The sequence below is a fragment of the Thamnophis sirtalis genome, unplaced genomic scaffold (assembly GCF_051295495.1).
Source record: "Thamnophis sirtalis isolate CommonGarterSnake01/CBP01778 unplaced genomic scaffold, rThaSir2_p1.2 scaffold_12, whole genome shotgun sequence".
In the NCBI taxonomy this organism is placed as follows: Eukaryota; Metazoa; Chordata; class Lepidosauria; order Squamata; family Natricidae; genus Thamnophis; species Thamnophis sirtalis.
Genome location: NW_028261392.1, coordinates 17,649,455 through 17,670,541, shown reverse-complemented (window position 1 = coordinate 17,670,541; position 21,087 = coordinate 17,649,455).

Below are 21,087 nucleotides of genomic sequence, written 5' to 3'. Positions count from 1 at the left end.
ATTGTTGTTGGGGGCAATATGCTGACTCTGTAAAACCGCTTACAGAGGGCTGAAAGCCCTATGAAGCGGTATATAAGTCTAACTGCTATTGCTATTGTTAAATATTGGTTAATTATTCTTGCTGTCAGTAACACCCTCTAGCTCTCTGATTGGCTGAGAGCTCCAGAGGGTGTTGCCGACGTAATGTTCCTGTTGATTGGCCGAGGGACTGACGTCAGCAGTTGCTGTCTCGTCCCCGGCCAGTGATTGGTTAAAAAAGAATATAAATACCTTGGCGCGAGTTTTCGTTCCTTGAATCGCCGTCAACTGAATAAAGAGTTCTGTTAGTTGAAACTCTGGCTGCGCGTCGTCCCTCCGTCAATCCTTAAAACTGGCGACGAAGGTGGGATCCGGCGATTCCACGCAAGCCTAGGTTTAAGGACAGAGAGTTTATTCCAGCTAGCTGCTGTAAGTCGCTGTCTGCGCCAGCACCGAACGCTGAGGGAAAATTTTTCTGTCACGACCTCAGTCACTCCGCTCCTCACAAGTCAGCTTAATCAATATGAATTCATTGCCGCCTTTCGCTCCTTTCGGCTCCGCCGGTGAATCCTGGGAAGGATTCATGGAGCGCTTTGAAACCTATTTAATCGCCACAAAAAATCAGGCTCAAACGGATGAGGAGAAGTGCAGCTTCTTTTTATCATGCTGCGAACCCTCAATGTTTGCCTCAGCCAGAGCTATGGCTGCTCCCAGACCCGCATACAAATTGGGCTGGGACAACTTGATGGCGAAATTGAAGGGGCACTATGCCCCAACGCCGTCCAAAATTGCCCGCAGCTTCGCGTTCAGGAGACGAGTACAGAAGCCGGGGGAGACGATCAGTCAATTTTTGGAAGCCCTGCGCACTGTGGCGGCCCAGTGCGATTTTTCGAACCTAGAAGAAAATCTAGTCGAGCAGTTTGTGTGCGGAGTGCGGGATGTACACTTAAGAAGCCGCATGTTCCGCCATCACGACATTACACTTCTCCAGGCAGTCGAGATCGCCAGAGCAGCTGAGCTCTCTGAGCAATCAACAGCGGATTTGGAGCGGCTACAGCTGTCAACTAACCCGGCACCGGCCTCACAAGTGCATGACATTGACTATGATGATATTACACCTTGTGAGGTCCGGGAGCAAGACAACATCGACCAAGTCCGTGCACAACCACGGCGGAAGCCACCTGCTCTATCCACAGCCGCACCGCAAAACCCCAGGGTGCCTTGCCTTAGCTGCGGAGGCCGCCACGACCGCCAAACTTGCCAATTCAAAAACGCAATCTGCCGCCGCTGTCAGAGGCAGGGGCACATCGCCCAAGTGTGCCGAGCCTCCTTGCCGGCCCCTGCCTTCTTCCAAACTAATGAGAGAACCAAGCAGCAGCAGCGCCGCCAGCAGCCCCCGAGACCAGCTCGCAGAGGAGATGACTGCCACACTGTTTCCGAGCCGCAGGAAGTGGAGACTTCCATCAATCAGGCCTCCTCAGGCAGCCGCAAAATCACAGCCAATGTCCACCTGGCAGGTCAGCCTTGCCAGATGGAGGTGGACTCTGGCTCCTCCCGATCGTTATTGTCATGGGACATGTTCTCCTATCTCTGCCCTACAGTTTCCCAAAATAAGTTAGCCCCATCCCGGGTACTCTTAAGGGACTACCAAGGAAAGTTGATCCCTGTTCTGGGATCCTTTCCTATTCCTGTTAGGTATGGCAAGTTTGAGGGAGAGCTGCCAATCATCATTGTAAAAAATGATTTGCCGGCTCTTCTTGGCCTTGACTGGTTTAAGGCACTGGGACTGTCCATTGGGGGGGTGCACCAAGTGAAAACTTCAACTATTGAGGACGTCCTACAGGAGTTCTCTGATGTGTTTGATGGACAGCTAGGGTGTTATAAGGGAACCCCCATCTCCCTTAGCTTAGATCCTCAGATTGCTCCTATTAGGCTGAAAGCCCGCAGGGTGCCTTTTGCCTTAAGGGCCAAGGTTGACGCCGAACTTGACAAATTATTGGCGCAGGGTGTCATCGAGCCAGTCGATCATGCTCCATGGGAGACACCCATAGTTCTTCCGGTCAAGCCGGATGGCTCGGTGAGAATCTGCGCCGACTACAAGTCGACGATCAACTTGGCCCTTCAGGCAAACCCCTATCCAGTCCCTGTTGTGCAACACCTGCTCCATTCCCTGGGGCAGGGTTGCATATTTGCCAAACTGGATATGGCGCAAGCCTATCAACAGCTCCCGGTGGATGACGATGCGGCGGCTGCCCAGACCATCGTCACCCATCGTGGGGCTTTTCGTTGTCGCCGCCTACAATTCGGTGTATCCGTGGCCCCGGGGATCTTCCAAAGTCTCATGGAGCGCCTGCTCCATGGACTTCCGGGGGTAGTTCCATATTTCGATGACGTTCTGATCGCTGCAACGAGCCGCTCAGAACTCATCGAAGTATTAAGGAAGGTCCTCTGTCGTTTCAGGGGCGCGGGATTAAAATTAAAAAGCAGCAAATGCTCATTTGCTGTCCCTAGGGTAGAATTCTTGGGCTTCTTAATAGATGCCCAAGGCATTCACCCTACACCCTCTAAAATTGCCGCCATTAAGAACGCCCCTGCTCCCACCTCCAGGGCGGAGCTACAGGCGTTCCTAGGGCTGCTCAATTTTTACGCCCCCTTCATTCCTCACAAGGCGTCACTAGCCGAGCCGCTGCATCGGTTGCTCGACCGATCCGCGGCCTGGCGCTGGGGAAGCCGCGAAGCGCATGCGTTCGCGGCTGTCAAAGAGACACTGACGTCATCGGCAGTCCTCATTCAATATCATGATGGGATGCCTCTGACGTTGGCGTGTGACGCCTCCCCATTCGGAGTAGGGGCTGTCCTGAGCCATATCCTCCCTAATGGCTCAGAAGCCCCTGTGGCCTTTTATTCCCGGACACTCTCCTCGGCGGAGCGCAACTACAGTCAGATCGACAAGGAGGCTCTGGCTGCAGTGTCCGGGATTAAGAGGTTCCACGACTACCTCTACGGTCGGCACTTTACCCTTGTCACCGATCATAAGCCACTCCTTGGGCTTTTGGCGGGGGACAAGCCGACCCCCTCCATTCTATCCCCCCGCATGACTCGCTGGACGGAGTTCCTCGCAGCGTATTCTTATACGTTGCTGTACCGTCCGGGCAAACAGTTAGGGCATGCAGATGCCCTCAGCCGTTGCCCACTCCCGGAGACGGACACCGCCCCCGTTCCCTCTCTCTCTGTCCTCTCCATTGCCGCCTCCGGGTTCCCACTCTCTGCCGCGGACGTAGCGGCCCACACAAAGGCCGATCCAATCTTGTCCCAGGTCTCTTCCTGGGTTCTAAGAGGATGGCCGACGGACAAAGTGGCAGAGGGCTTCCAGCCCTTTAAAAATCGCCAAGCGGAGATCTCCCTCCACGGGGGATGTCTCATCTGGGGGGATCGGGTGCTGATCCCCACCGCACTCCGGCCACTAGTTCTGGATCTGCTCCACAAGGACCACCCGGGCATAGCACGGATGAAGGCATTAGCCCGTAGCTATGTCTGGTGGCCCTTGCTGGACACAGAGATAGCGGCCCATGTAGGCCGCTGCACGACCTGTCAATTATCCAGGCCCAACCCCCCAGCCGGGCCTGCTCGTGAGTGGGAGGCTCCGAGAGGCCCATGGTCTCGCCTCCACATCGATTTCGCCGGTCCCTTCCACGGCCAGAACTTCCTGGTAGTGGTGGATGCCTACTCTCGGTGGGTGGAGCTAGTCCTCATGGGCTCTACCACAGCCGAGAGTACGGTCAGGGCCCTGCGGAAAATGTTCGCAACCCATGGGTTGCCGGACGTGGTGGTCTCTGACAATGGGCCCCAGTTCACATCCACCGTTTTCCAGGAGTTCTTGGCCGAGCAAGGGATCCGGCATGCGCCCATAGCCCCGTACCACCCGGCCAGCAATGGCCGGGCAGAACGGGCGGTCCGCTCAGCTAAGGAGGCACTGGGCCGCATGGACCGGGGCGACTGGCAGGCAAGGGTGGCGGCTTACCTGCTAAGCCAACATTCCACCCCCTGCCCAACTACCAACAAAAGCCCCGCGGAGCTCTTGATGGGCAGGCGCCTGCGGACTCCCCTGGATAGGCTTCACCCGCTCTATTCAGGGGATCAGCCGAGCAATCTGGGGGTCCTCCCTCCCCGGTCCTTTAAGCTAGGGGATCCAGTGTGGGCTCGGTCTTTTACGGGGGAACCAAAATGGGTGCCGGGTGCTATCGTTGCCCTGACTGGCCCCTGTTCTTTCAGGGTCCAATTGGCTGATGGAACCCAATGGAGACGCCACCTGGATCAATTGAGGAGGCGTCTCCCGTCGCAGGCCGGTGGCCGCGAACCCCTGAGCGACAACACCGCAGCACCGGGGTTGCAACGTGAAGCCTTCGCCGCTCCAGGCCTCAACCTGCACCAAGCACAAAGCCCTCAATCCGAGAGACCACATCCATGGGCCTTTGCCACACCAGGCCCCCTCCTACTTCAACAACAGCGTTCTCAAACCGGCAGTCCGCAAACGAGGGCCTTCGCCACACCAGGCCCTGCTTACCCAAGCGCCACCCAAAGGGACGCCAGTCCAACAGCTCAATCCGAGGACGCTGCCCAGAGGATTCCCCCCACGACAAGTGACGCGCCCCCACGGCTACACCTACCGTTGCAGTTGAGCCCGCCTTCTGGGCCATCTCGAAAGGGCGGGCCTCGGAGCTACACTCCCTTCGGGGAGGAGCTACCACGAGGAGGTCCTCCTCCGCCGACGACTTCCCCTGCAATGAGAAGATCTGGGCGGGTCCGGCGCCGCCCAGCGTATCTTAAGGACTACGCATGCTCCGTTTCGGGCATGCGCAGAACTGGGGGGAAGGGGTGTTAAATATTGGTTAATTATTCTTGCTGTCAGTAACACCCTCTAGCTCTCTGATTGGCTGAGAGCTCCAGAGGGTGTTGCCGACGTAATGTTCCTGTTGATTGGCCGAGGGACTGACGTCAGCAGTTGCTGTCTCGTCCCCGGCCAGTGATTGGTTAAAAAAGAATATAAATACCTTGGCGCGAGTTTTCGTTCCTTGAATCGCCGTCAACTGAATAAAGAGTTCTGTTAGTTGAAACTCTGGCTGCGCGTCGTCCCTCCTTAAATCCTTAAAAGCTATTGCTATTGATTCTGATGTTTTTTGTTCTGTAGGCAGTTCAAAAGAATTTAAAGGACTTCCTTTGATTAGTAAACAAATTATGCCTTGTAGACTTAGGTAACACTTAAACTTAGGTAGGGCATTTTTCAAGGACACATTGTCAGTCTCCCTTTACGGATTTTTCATAGTGATCATACACAGCCATTAGAGATGAAACTAACTGGAGATCCTGTATTCTGTGCAGAACATCTACAGCCAGTCCCAGAGAATAAAGGAGAATGTGTCTCATTTGGTAGCATGAGTTATTCAAGTATGCCTATCTGTAGCATGCAGCCATCTCATTAGACTCTGACATAGCAAAAAACCAGAAGGAATCCAAACCCTCTATAGCCAGCCTGATACCCAGCTCATTTAATTGGGTTCTGCTTTAAAGGACTATAAAGAACATATATATTTTTCCACATTTCTCAGCCAAGTATTAACTGTGCTAAAATCTGTATTGTTTGGAATACTCGGATTCTTCCAATTTTTCAATGTTTCACAAAGCTGGTTGTCAAAAGTCTCATTATTTTTTATTTTGGGAGAGCAATAGACTTTTCAGGCAAGTGCCTGAGAGCAAAAGTTGCTCAGGGGATACGTGTGAGACAAGGAAACTGAGAAAAATGGCTGCAACAATTGGGCAAATGGATGTTTTCGTTTGTTTGAGACTGAGTAGCATTTTACCAGAGATTTGTGAGACATATAAAACTTGGCAAGACACTTTTTGCATCTGGTGTGATAGACGCAGATCATCTATTCTATAAAAATATAGAACATAGAATTATACGGTTGGAAAGGACTTTGGAGGTCTTCTAGTCCAACCCACTGCTCAAGCGGGAAGCCCTATACCCATGATGACAAATCTATGGCACAGGTGCCAGAGGTGGCATGCAGACCCTTCCCTGTTGGCACATGTGCCATTGCCAGCTGCTGAAGCACCAGAAAATGGCATGAAAACAGCCGAAAATACCCAACAAACAAGTTGTTTTTGACCATTTTCTGGGCCATTTCCAGGCTGTTTTCAGTCTGTTTTGCAGGTTGTTTTTAGGCCATTTTTGGTGCTCCCGCGAAAAAACAGCTTGAAAATGGCCCAAAAAGGGTCTGAAAACAGCCTAAAAATGTCCTGAAGAAGAGCCTGAAAATGGCCTGAAAAACAGCCTGAAAACAGCCCCAAAATGGCCCCCAAACAAGCTTAAAAAAGGTATGCGCGTGCCAGCCAGCTGGTCTTCTGGTGCTCTGGCGCAGGTGCATGCATGCATGTTCTGGTTTGGGCACTTGGTGCCGAAAAGGTTCGCCATCACTGCCTTATACCATTTCATACAAATGGTTGTCCAATCTCTTTAAAACTTCCAGTGTTGGAGCATCCACAGATGTTGGACACAAGTCATTCCATTGATTAATTGTTGTAACTGTCAGGAAGTTTCTCCTTAGTTCTAGTTTGGTTCTCCCTTCCTCTTGGAGTGTTGTTGTTGTTGTTGTTGTTGTTGTTAAGCAGCAACAGAATTGTATCACAGCGGCCAGTTGTTTCGCCGGATTTGGCATTGATTACTAGTCGGGCCCCACTCAGGGGCCTAAGACGTCGTAACGTATTTTCGTAATATGCGTGCAGATCCAAGCAGTGTGGCTTTTTGCATTTGACTGATGGTGATTTTGTCAATTTTAACTGTTTTAAATGTCATTCCAGTGCTTTTGGAATAGCACCCAGTGTGCCAATTACCACTGGAATTACCACTGCTGGTTTGTGCCATATTCGTTGAATTTCGATTTTTAAGTCCTGGTATTTTGAGATTTTTTCATGTTCCTTCTCGGCGACCCTGCTATCACCTGGTATTGCGATGTCTATGATTGTGACCTTATTTTTCTCAACCAGTGTGATGTCTGGTGTATTATGCGCCAGTATTTTGTCCGTTTGTATGTGAAAATCCCACAAGATCTTGACCACCTGATTTTTGGTGACTTTTTCAGGCTTATTTTGTCTTCGTCTTCGTCGTCTTCTTCTTCTTCTTCTTCTTCTTCTTCTTCTTCTTCTTCTTCTTCTTCTTCTTCTTCTTCTTCTTCATCATCATCATCATCATCATCATCATCATCATCATCATCATCATCATCATCTTGGTAGTCTTCCAGTATTCCACCAAAGTACTAACCCATGTTTTTCTCTTACTATTTTTTTTATATCAACCCTACCTCCCCAAACTTGATAACTTTAAACACCACGAAATACAAGCCATGGAAGAAAATAATCTAATAATTCAGTTGATTAAGGTTGCTAAAAGTATCGTCCTTCCAGGTATTAATTAGGTCTACCTTAAAACCTTTATTCCTGTTCAAAGTGCAAGAGGTCTGTTCATACTGGCATTTTGCCAGACATCCACACATTGCTGTCTCATCTGTTTCTCTGCATTATTGCTAAATTCTAAGGACTGAGCTGAGAAAATTCAGCTGCTCCCACTGCCTTTTTTTGCCTGTTCTTGCCCATTCTGTTTCTCTGTTTAGATAAAGAAATACATCTGAAATGATGACCCAAAGGGCATCGCTTGTCTAGTTATAAACAACATCCCAACCCCCCCTCCAAAAAAACCATCCCAGAATATAAGAAAAACCCAATGTATTTCTCAGAAGGAAACATTCAACTAATATATAAGTTCCTACCAAAAGTTTGGCCTCCTACCCAAACTCAAGAACGTTGGAAAAATCCAGGATTTCATTTTCTTATCATTCTTTTTTAATAGTCAAAGTAGGGGACATAAAGATCTCTAGGGTGATGCTATTTCACACAACAGAACATGATGTGCCTGAGCAATGAAGTGAGCAATGAATTCTCGCTTTATATTTGACAATGTCGTATAGTTTTGGCAGAAGTTTCTGAAAAAAAAAAAAACAAATTTGGCTTCCTATCTTCCTCTTCCATAGAAGGGGAAGCAATCTCAGTTGTAAATCAGGTAGTTCCACAATAGAGTGAGAGAGTAAGGGGTCGGGGGAGGAGGATGTTGGAGCTCCTTGGAACCAGTGCCATTCTAAAAGGAAGAATTTTGCTTTTTGTAGCTTTCCTTTGATTGCAATAAAAAGAAAGATGTGTTGGAACAGCACTCTGCTTCCAATCTCACATTTGGCAAGAATGCCAGTACTAGTATTATTCCATTAGAGGTGATTGCATGCTTATGCACAAAAAGTTATGACTCTATAAAAGAATCAAAGGTAAGATCATACCAAATTTAACTGTAGGGAATAAAGTAGTAGGATAAAACTTAGATACTCACATGACATCTGTAAAACCAAGCCCTTTTATTATTCCTTTATTGGCATGTCAACTTTAGAATCTTTCTTTCTCTTTCTTTCCTTCCTTCCTTCCTTCCTTCCTTCCTTCCTTCCTTCTTTCTTTCTTTCTTTCTTTCTCTCTCTTTCTCATCTCTTTCTCTCCTTTTTCTCTCCCTCTCTTTCTCCTGTCTCCCTCTCTTTCTCCCCCCTCTTTTTCCTCTCACTCTCTTTCTCTTCTCTCTCCTTTCTCTCTCTGTACACACACACACACACACACACACACACACACAATGTGAGTGTGTGTGTATTTTGGTAAGTTTGTTGGTTTTTGACATTCCACTACAAAGTTTCTTCTGTACGATGCAACAACTTTTGAACAAACCAGACATGTCCTTTCACTGAACATTCATAAATTATGCTGGAAGGGAAGCAAACAAATATACTTCCAAAGAAATTGGCTTTTCAAGCTCTCATCAAAAACAAGGTGATGCATTTTTAAAGGGGGGAAAAAAGGAAAGTATTGTGAGAGCAGGAAAAAAACCACACAAAACCTTAGCATTCTCATCAAGAAAATCTGGCATGAAAACAATTCGGATAGCCTGATAAAAGACACAGCAGGTAAATGATAATGGGAGCAACCAGCCACAACCTGACTCTCAGTCTCTCTTTTCTTCTTCACTGTTCAGAAAGTGGGAAATGTCAGGAATAAGTCCCAAATAGATATATTGTGCATAGAAAGGGTGTTAATATATCAGCACAATCCATTGCACTGCATTACTCTTGGCAACTGGCTGTCCCCTGGGCAACAGTGTTGTCACTGCCAAATCCTTTAAGCAATCCTTTGCTTAGCTTTGTAGGGGCTTGTGACACAAACACAAACACAATAGTCAGGAGTATTAGCAGTTCTTTAAACATATAACAACTTGGTGGCACCCTGCAGAAGAGTGTGAATATTTATTTATTTTATTTATTTATTTTGTCAAGCATGTATAACATAACAGATATAAATATAAGCATGGTTATGAATGCAGGAAATGGATATGAATGTGGGGACAGTAGGATAGGGACGCTAGACACATTGGTGCACTTATGCACACCCCTTACAGACCTTTTAGGAATGTGATGAAGTCAACAGTAGACAGTTGAAGGTTAAAGTCATGGGGATTTGAGGATGTAACAATAGAGTCAGGTAGTGCATGCCAGGCGTTGACCACTCTGTTGCTGAAGTCGTACTTTCTGCAATCAAGTTTGGGGCGGTTTACCTTGCATCTATTGGGTGCTTGTATATTGTTGCAAGTTGAAGCTGAAGTAGTCATTGACAGGTAGGACATTGTAGCAGATAATTTTCTGTACTACGCTCAGATCAGACCAAAGATGGTGTAGTTCTAAGTTGTCTAAGCCCAAAATTTCAAGCCTGGTGGGATAAGGTATTCTGTTGTGAACAGAGGAGTGGAGGACTCTTCTTGTGAAATATCTTTGGACTCGCTCAATTGTATTAATGTCTGATATGCAGTGTGGGTTCTAGACAGATGAGCTGTGTTTAACAATTGGAGTTGCCAATTGTTTGACCATTCTGACACATAGTCAAAGTCTCTTTGTAGAGCATCAGCATTGTCAGTGGAGTTGAATATTACCTAGTAACAGATACTGTCCAGCAAAATATAGATTATTATTAAATAAGCATAGCGGAATGCCCCCCCCCCCCGCCACCAATGATACAATCTGGGAAGAAAAAAGAGGAAGTATTTTTTTAAAAAAGAAATTGCTTATTTTTTTAAAAAAAAAATCTTTATAGAGGTAAAGAGGTTCAACTAAGAGCACTGGGGGAATTATTCAGTAGATCCCTAATAATCAATAAACATTACATACATTCTCATGACTAGTGAAGAGAGAGAGAGACTTTTTCAACTGAGCATTCCTCCAAAGAAAAGACAACTATCAAACCCCCACTCCCCAAGTAAAAAAAAAAACCTGAGGAATGAAAAGTGATTGGCTAAATACCTATTTTGGTTGATTAAGATTCGCTACAGTAATATAATGTAAGATCTAGATTTCCAAGAATATTGTTAGTACATTACCCTAGAACCGGGATGGCAAACCTACGGCATACGTGCCAGAGGTGGTATGCAGAACCCTCTCTATGGGCACATGTGCCATCACCAGCTGCTCTTCTGGTTTCTGGTGCACCTATGTGCACCGGCCAGCTGGTCTTCACGGGTGCCCGAGCGCCTAAAAATAGCCTGAAAAATGGCCTGAAAAATGGTGAAAAAGGATATTTTGGGGGCAGTTTTCAGGCTGGTTTTTTGGGGCTATTTTGGGGTCCATTTTCAAGCTGTTTTGGGGCCAAAAATAGCCAAAAAAACAAGCGTGCATGAGCCTGCCAGCTGGACTTTGGGTTTCTGGCGCTCCGGCTTATGTGTGCATGCACATGCTTATGCATGCATGTGCATTCAGGTGTTGGCACTTGGTGCCAAAAAGGTTGCCCATCACTGCCTTAAAAGGTTGTTACTACATCATCCAAAACAACAAACTAGAGAAATTTAAATTCAATATGCTTACGAATCACGTGAGTCAGGCTGCTAATGAAAAATTCTCACACGGGCTTAATTTCATCTTTTTTAAAGGTTTCCTTTGTATTTTCCAGATGTGAGCTGCAGCTCCCTTCTCATTTATAAATTTGATGTTTTGCTCATTGGAGACATCTGGTTCTTGTGCAAGAAGCGAAACAGGAATAATTTTGTTTTGTTGCCTTTTATTCCCTACAACAGCAGTATACAGATTGGAGAAGAAAAACAAATAGCTGCTACATGTATGAGAACTGAAAGGAGTAAAGAAAACTATTAATGTACACATGCAGTTACATTTGCACAGTACTGCTGACAATGGTATCGTCTCTTTTGGGAATACAAGAGGGTCGGATGCAGATTAAGGTGTCAGAAATCTTAGCCTGATAAATGAAAAGTATAGTTAGCTGTGACATACGTGTTTTAACAGTTATATCATGACAACTATGAGTTCACTGTATAAAATCTGTAGGGGTTTTCGTGTTTTGGGGGATTTTTTTTGCACTGCAATCTTCAGATCTCTACCGAAATGGGTAGCTCTCTTTCTCCTACAGAGTCATGACAGAAGGCAGTTCTGCAGATTCAGCTACTCCTGGCAGAGTAATGCAATGAAGGAGACAGTTGTCATGTGCTGAATTTCTGCTGGATAAACCATTATGCAAGGCAGTAAGACTCAATCAGTTTGAAACATCTGATTATAGCAATAGCACTTATGTTTTAAAATACTCTCTGAGTGGTTTACAGTGTCAGCATCTTGCCCCCAACAATCTGGGTCCTCATCTTACCAACCTTAGAAGGATGGAAGGCTGAGTCAACCTTGAGTTGGTCAGGATCGAACTCCTGGCTGTCAACAGAGTTAGCCTGCAATGTGTCAAGTTCCAAGTAATACATCTCCAGCAATAAGAACACTGAGGCAGGCATATTCCTCAAAGAACAGTTTATAGGAACATGCCATATTGGCACACACTTGGTGGAAAACCAGCTCTAAGTTCCTGCTAATTTTGCACCCAATTAAAATAAAAGCTTGTCTCTCCCCCTAAAGTCACCAGTCACATAATACAATCAGCATACAGTCCAGTTGCTAGGTAACCTCAGTCTCCACCTTCCAAACACCTGCAGAAATGTCCTTGATTCCCAGGGGAAATCATTTTATTCTGGCTACCCTCCCCAGCTATCTCTATACCGCCCCTACCTGCTTGTCAGCTCCAGGCTGTGTCAGCCCTGAAGCAATGTGAAGACTAAACTCACATAGGAAAGGCTACAGAGCAGAAAATGACCACAGTTAGGCCAACTTCAGGGTTGACACAATGCTGTGTTCTAACCTCAGAGCCACCACAGCTCCTTATTATTAATTCAATTCTCCCCCTTTTCATTGTACAGTAATAGTGAGTCCTCTTCTCTGTTGGTGCTGGAGCTGGAGTTCAATTTTTATTTTATTTTTTCCTGCTAAGCACAAACTATTCTACATTAGGATTACTTTGTTCTTTCATAAGTGCAGTCACTTTATCAAATTATTACTAGATAGTTCTATGTTTAAGGATCCACACTGATGTTTATTCTTCATTAGTCAGAACCAATATAACAATATGTGCTCTTAAGAAGCTTTCCCTAGATATAAAGTCCAAGGCACTCTCATTTGTGAGATTCTTGATGTGCGTCCCTTCCTAGGGGAAGTTTAAAGTTGCCAGATGGATAGTGGTAGCCTCAGGAGAGGAGTGCGTGTTATGGAAGCATTTTAGCAATCTTCTTGGAGAAAAGAAGAGAGATTTGTCAGTTGATTCTTGGTTCCTGTTTGCAATTCTTGCAGATATTGCAATGCATCATTGTTGGTACTTTTTCATGCTGTTATTTGTAGTCAGTATATTTGATCTTGCAATAACTAACTAGGAGGTTCAGCTATTTTTTTTTCAGCTTCTGTGCTGAAAAAGGCAGCATTGGCAGTCCGTTGCTGGCTTATCAATTCTGTCTTTGTATGCTTTTGTTCTTGATCTTATGCTGCCCCTTTCACTCTTTCTTTAACGTCCTGGTCTTAGCCAATGCCAACTCTTGATATTATCAGATCAGCCTATTATTATTATTTTTAAAATGTACCAGCCATATAATACTTTGCTTTGCCATGTCTGTTTTCTATTCTTCATTTGGTTTTCTTGTAGGCCAGTGTTGTCTCTCAGGCATTCAGTAAACATTCATAGTATACTTCAGTGCATCTTCTTCACTATTCTTTAGAGCAGGGGTGTCATACTCAAGGCCCGCGGTGTAGGGTTATTACAATGCATCATCTGGATGGTTCTTAGAACTGTGGTTACACGTTGATTGCAAACTTCACAATTCTTTGCTTGCAGTGTTTCCCAAGCATGAACAAGGACACGGGATGATACAATGTATAACCTGTAATATTTACTGCTCTATGTATAATATTTGATTCTTTCATTATGTGTGAAAACATGCATATTCTCATGAACACCAATGATGTAATTACTAACCAATTACTGTGCCTTGGAGACTTGTTAACCAATAATGGAATAACACGTAAAGTAGGTGAGAACTAAGACATTAAGAAACTATATAAATCCTGTCTCACGCTCAATAAGGTGCTGTTGATTCTGCTGTTGATTCTGGATACTAAATAAGCTTCTGTTGATTTTGCTATCCGTGGATTGATTTGCTTTTCACTCATCTTCAGTCTCCAGAACCAATGCAACACCGCAGGCCGAATCCGCCCAGCAGGGCACTTAGATCAGTCTATAAGGCCACCCTGAAAACAACGAAGGATCAGCCTGTGGTGCCTCTGCCAGCAAAAATGGAGGCCAGGAAGGATGTGCAGCCCCCTGAGCTCCATTTTCGCTGGCAGAGGGCTGCAGGAGGCCATTGCAGCCCAAAACAGAGCCTCAACGAATCATGTTGAGCTGGTCATGTCCCCCACCCCTATCCCCAAGGTCAAACACAACCCTGATGTGGCCCTCAATCAAATCAAGTTTGACACCCCAGCTTTAGATATTTAGATATTTCACCTAAACTCTTTGGTATGTAAATTCTGTTAAAGTTGCTTCATGGATGAAGACATGATTCACTGTCATTCTTTTTCTGGTCTTTCTGTCCAAGGCTTCTATGCTGCTTGATTCTAGCCCACTATGCCAGTTGTATACCTGTTGAATGAATGAAATTATCCAGCTGTTAATTGATTGATAATATTTTCCCCAGTGAGTTTGAACTTTAATATCATCTTCACTCTCATGATATACTCCTCCTCCAGTGATAGCATAACAGTAACATTTTGCAGCTAGGATTTTTTCTTATAAGTTCATTCGCAGTTGGTCCTACATTTCAGGATATATTTATTTTCAATGTGGAGTAGGGGAAAATGACAGCATGCTTGAACCTAAAGACTGAAAATATTCCTCTTCCTCCTTCTCCTCCTCCTCCCCAAATCAAGCCTTTTTTAAATGTTCCAGTTGTAAGCCCTTGTAAGATTTTTTTTAAAATATTGATTTTCTCCTTGAAAGCCTATAAGAATGTATTTCCCTCCCTGATTTAAATATTTGACATTTATCTCTCAGCAGAGATGACTCTAAAATGTGTTGGGTTTAATGGGATAATTTCAAATTACTTCCAAATCACGGTTGGATGACATTCCTTCATAATGTTTTCATATATCCCAAAAGTTTCCGGACAAATTTCATTTCCATAAACAAGGTTTGGGCAAATGCCACAGCTACTTCAAATGCATGTTTTGTTTTGTCAACTCCTTTCATTCTGACATGATCAGACTTGTTAAGAAACCTGCTGAATAACACATGAATTGTGCACACCCAGGTCTTCACATCACTCTGCCCATCCCTGAGGGAACATATCTCATTCAAGGCAGCTTTTGACAACTTCTGGATGTTTCCAATTATAATATTGGCAGCTGAAAAGCAATTAATTGATCCAGATTCACCCATGAAAGTTTGATATATAAGGATAAAAAACAAATACTCATTTTCCCCCAACCCTAAATGCTATCCAAAATAGTTTACCTCCTCAGATAGAAAATACTAAGACCCATTTCTTGCCTTCCTGGCAATGAAAAATACAATAAAAATACTGGTATCTAATAACCAGCTGATATCCCACTCTGTTAAGTGGAAAAGATCCATCAAGAGCTCTCTAAAATAATGGTAAGGCAGAAACATTTATAAAATCAGGATATTGGTCTGAATGATGAGCACCCTCAAAAAGCTCTTTTGATTAAAATCCAACTTTTTACTAAGTGAAATATAATAAATTGTCAGAAAGCCTAAAGAAACTTAGCTACCCAGGGAAAAGGCTTCCAAATTCAAGAGGAAACACTTGTCAAAAGGAAACAAGTTAATGTGGAATAGCACATTCTTGCATTCAAATCAAATGGAACTAAAAATCTCAGGAAACGTTGGTTTAATTGAAATTAGGATTGGAGAAAATATATTTCATCATTGGTGTATTAACCATTAAGCAGACTAAGCACATGCTTAGGGCACCAGGCCCAAAGGGGGCACCACAAAGTTGAGAAAGAAAGAAAAAAACCATGAAGATTTGTACAGTATGTACAAAGGAGAGGGGGCACTAAGATTTGTCAGTACTTAGGGCACTCGCGAGCCTTAATCCGCCACTCGATTTCATACTATGGTAACAGAATCATGCAAAGACCATGGGAGCAGCTAAGTTTCTGGGGAAAATAATGAATACCAGCTTGTAGAGATTCTCAGTCATCCAGTGCATGATTGTCCCAAAGGTGTTTTTTCAAGAGGCAACTCGGCTTTCTTGTTTTTTCTTTGAAAACATTTTGCTTCTCATCCAAGAAGCATCTTCAGCTCTGAAAGGATCCTTTCCATTCCACCCTGGAATCACCTTCCATTCCCTACTATCCTGTCAGAGCTGAAGAAGCTTCTGGGATGAGAAGCAAAACGTCTTCAAAGGAAAAAAATCCAAGAAAGTCCAGTTGCCTCCTGAAAAAACACCTTTGGGACAATGAATACCAACTTTTCTGACAATCTAATTGGGTTGTTAATTTTCCTTTAAGGCACAAAGTAGTAAGTCTTTAAAATATAGGCAGCATCACACAAATCTTTTCCTTTCCCTTATTTGTCTGTAACGGCAGTATTGATATTCAAGTGAACTAGAACTTGTTTTTTATTGACTAATACTTCAATAAAGCATCAACTAAATGCTTCAGTGAGTTGGTAAAATAGATTAAAGTATCCTAAATAATTATCAACTCAGTTGTTGTTCCTCTAAGCCAAACACTTTATCCTTCATCATGTAATCCTTGCTTCTCAACAGTCATATAATTTTCGTAGCCAGGTTTCTACCCCAGGGTGGTAATAATTGTAAAATAAGGAATTGAATAAATAAATAAAAGATCAAGCAAACTCAATAGCTGCAGCATGATTTAAATATAGAGTCTTCTCTCCTTTGCTTATCGTCGTAGTATATAGCCCAAAGGGAGAGGGGGAAAAAAAATCTGCTGCAAATTTTATAAACTCAGCTTTAAAGTTCAATTCTTCACTGAATATCTTAAGGATGGACAACTAGAATGGGTGACATGCAAGGCAAGGCAGTTCACTAATGTTCATAAGATGTGCTATTGTATCAATCTGCTGAAAAGTCCTTCTGTTTTGCAATTTCCATAGAAAATTAATCAAGACAACTTTGAAACCTTGAAGATGAACCACATAGCACTCGAACTTCAATTTCATGACATCCATTTTCATCATAATTTTGTTTCTCTGCCTATTAAGGAAAAGGTAAAGGAGTCCCTGCAGATTTTATTCAGCTAGTCCTTACTGAGTATAGAGGGCGGTGCTTATCACCATTGCAAGGCCATTGGGACAGCGCTGTCTGAAGACATTTTCATGGTCATGTGGCCAGTATGACATCATGGAGTACTGTTAACTTCTACCAAAGTGATACCTATTTATCTACTCTCAAACTGCTAGATTTGGCAGGAACAGGGGTAAGAACGTAAGCTCATCCTGTTGCATGGTGCTCAGATCTCCAACCTCAGCATGTGTTAACTATTAAGCCACTGTGCCACCCTAACACCTCTAAAGGGTTTCAAAAATGTCAAGACCTAATTCAAAACACAAAGTCATGTTCTATGATTCCTTAAATATACTGTATTTGATTGTTTTTGTAAAAAAAAAAATTCTGTCCGATTACAGATATTAACAGGATTTTATTTTTCCATATATTGTATTATTACTACTGGTTCTGTCTATAAAGTATCCATTTCTGCTGCCAAATCAAAGAAATGATTTCAAAAAAGTCTTAAAGCTGCTTTTTCAAGAGGCAACTGGATTTTCTGATTTTTCTTTGAAGACTTTTTGCTTCTCATCCAAGAAGCTTCTTTAGCACTGAAGAAACTTCTTGGATGAGAAGCGAAATGTTTTCAAAGAAAAAACAGAAAGTCCAGTTGCCTCTTGAAAAAGCACATTTTGGACTACCATGAACTGGATGATCGAGAATCTCCATAGATTTTCAAGAAGCTTCATCTACAGTAGTAGCCCTCAACTAACAACCATTATCAACTGTTCAAATACAATGATCCTGGAAAATGTGATTTACAGCAGATCGTCACACTGAAATCTGTTGCAGCTGTAACGATCTAAATTCACTTGAAAACCAGCCTGAATTCAATAGATGCAGCATCCTGAGATCCTATGAGCCCATTTGCGAACTTCACAGGGAGATTCTGACAAACAAAGTCCATGTGAGGTCAAGTTCGTTCTACAGCTGCATGATTTGCTTTATGACATGACAAAAATAGCAATAAAATCAGGCACCATAACTACATTTAATAAATGAATCACTTAGCAATAGAATTCCAGTTGCAATTGTAGTCATAAGTTGAAAGCTATCTATATAGTACTGAATAGCCCAAACCAGATTTATTGGATATTTTCATGGTCTAAACTGAAATGAACTTCATGCAATCAATCATTGCTCTATCTGTTGCTTTATGCTTATTTTTGAGAGTGCTTCTTACATATCATGCTTTTTTTAAAAAAATAGTTTTATTAAACATTTTTACTTTTAAAAACAGAGAGAAAAACACACACACACACACAAACAAAAACAAAAAAACATACATAACAATATAAAGTAATTATCCAGCCTTCTGTATTGGCATTCATGTTTAGCCTTTATAGTTCTCCATTCTCCATTGCCCTCCTATTGATTTTACCTTCTCTAATAATATAATAACAGTAGTGCTAACACTTGTAATAATATTAATTGTTCATATCACAATTATATTTACATTATAGTCAATATTTTAAGTTTGATAGTAATTAGTAACTTTGGTAGTGCTTCTTACACACCATTGGCCTTGAATGTTACTTTGCTGGCCATATGTTACCAATGAAAAGCAGTATTTTTGTGCTACGCTTTAGACATGACATGTCCCTATCAACAAAGTGGCAAAATATTGAACACTATACAAAATGAATTATAGTGTTATCACAAGCAGGATGACCTCAGAGGAAAATTTGAAGTCCCTACTGTAGATGTTTAGCTTGACGGATCACAAATTATGCAGCTATGCATTGTGCCAATGCTGATGACTGAGCCTCTCACATTTTTCTTTTAACCTCAATCTGTCTCTAATGTTGCCTCCATATCGTACATTCTACATCCATATAATGCGTTTATTCTGGAAAGAATTTTGAAAGATGTTTGAATGTGAAGCTCTTTTGAAGGTTTTCAGCATGTGGACCTGATTTGGTAGTACAATGTACACCTGAGGTTAAAAAACACACATCCACATGAATTCAGGAACCTGAAAGGTGCTACAAATCATAGAATTAATTTTAGACATTTTCCTAGCTCCATTAAAATCCAGGAGAATTTATTTTTTTAAAACAATGACAAAACGAATAAATAAAGGAAATGTATGTCTTTAAATTTAAGTGCAGTTTATCATACTGAAATACAAGTGTTCCATTGCTTTATGCATTATGGATCAATTGGTGCAGCTTTTTCACAAAGTGAAATGCAATGGAATTTTGGAGCACTGAATAAAATAACAAAGTTGGAAGGGACCTTGGAGGTCTTCTAATCCAATCCCTTGCAAGCAGAAAATCCTGTATCATTTCAGACAAATGGTTGTCTAATTTCTTAAATACTTCCAGTGTTGGAGCATCCACAACATTTGGAGGCAAGTTGTTCCACTGATTAGTTGTTGTCAGGAAATGTCTCCTTAGTTCTAAAGTAGGTTCAGTGGTAGGTTCTGGATCCCGTCACAACCGGTACATTGTGACAGGGTCAGATGTCCACCTTGGGCATGTGTGCTGTGCGCGCATGCGTACCCACTACCCTGTGATGCTGCAGCTGCTGGGCGGAGGTCGCGTAGGTGCCATATGCTGCGTGCACATGCACAAATGGCCCAGTTGGCTTAAATACAGGTAAGGAATGTGAGCGGGCAGTGGGTTGCACTGGTACGCCCATACTGGGGTATACCAGCTGGAAACCACCACCGAGTAAGTTGCTTCTCTCCCTGATTAGTTTCCACCCATTGCTTCTTATCCTGCCTTTTTGGTATTTTGGACAATTGGTTGACCCCTTCCTCTTTGTGGCAGCCCCTCAAATATTGCAAAACTGCTATCATTTCACCCTTCTTTTAATTAAAGTAGACATTCCCAATTCCTGCACCATTCTTCATATGTTTCAGCCTCCAATCCCCTAATCACATTTGTTGCTCTTCTCTGCACTCAACATCTTTTTTATATCATGACGACCAAAATTGGATGCAATATTCCAAGTGTAATCATTTAAGATGGAGTGGTGGTTTCCATAGACCAAAATTTCAGGTCTTTCACAGATCATAATTCCATCTTCCACTTAAACTGTTCATAATGAGAGGTCTAAGTCACATGCTAGAAATGAAATCCTTTTATGTTAAAGGATTCCCAAGGACAATTAGGTCACATGCCTTGAAGATTTCAATTTCTTCTTTTGTATATCTTAAAAATTACTTCTCTAGTAAACAAGATTTAAATTATTCTGGCATTGGTAAGCAGTTGATGGACTATTACAATTAATTGATAGGATACCAGCCTGAAACCTTAGTCCAAAAAGTCAACTCCAAGATTAGCAGAGGGTATTAACCCTTCTATGGTGAATATATATAGCAACATTTTCATAAAGTAAAGAGCCATTGTAAAGACTACATGGGAGATTCTTTTTCCTCAAGCAAGGATGGCACAAACTCAGCCAATCATTTTCTATCTTCTGGGAACATCAAAAAAGTGAAGGTCTTTCCAATTTTTGTAATTGGCTATCAACCGTCAATTACATAGAAGAAGAAGACTAGTTATTAGGTATTTTAGATTGACAGGACCAGTTTATGAAATATTGTAGTATTTAAGTTTCAAAGATAAAATAAGAGAATTGATGTAAAGTTGAATCCTTCATCAACTTTTATATTCTGTTAAATACAATATATTGAAAATGTTTAATTTGACCTACAAGAGAAATTAACAATTTTCTTATGCAGTAAATTCCATTGCAATTGCTCAATATTGTGTATTTCTATAAACACTGATATCTGGCTCTGCTAAAATAGAAATACATAACTCTTGTGACATTGATAAACTCTAATTTAACAATAAATAAACTTTCTACTCTTCTGCTTTCTGAAACGGCATTTGAACTGATAAGTTTGTGAGATCTTATTGAGACAAATTATCATAGGGTGGTTTCCTTTTATATTAACAGAATTGCAGTACATGTCAATATTTGGGCAGTTTACCATGTCTCATAAGCTTGGGTTAACTCAAAGACCATTGCCTCCCATGCAGATCCTCAGCCATTTGTCGGACATAGTATAGGGTCTTATTTTGAGCATGGATTGGGCTAGAAGACCTCCAAGATCCCTTCCAGTTTTGTTATTCTGTTGCTAATTAAACAGTTCATGTGGTTAGCTATTACTAACACCTTCTAGATGTCAGGCCTGCAATTATATTCCTTTTAGAATTTTGGCCTGCCACACTTTCTCTTATTTCATTATGCTGTTTCAATAGTATAGTTGATGGGAGTGGGGAATAGACAGGAGTAGGATT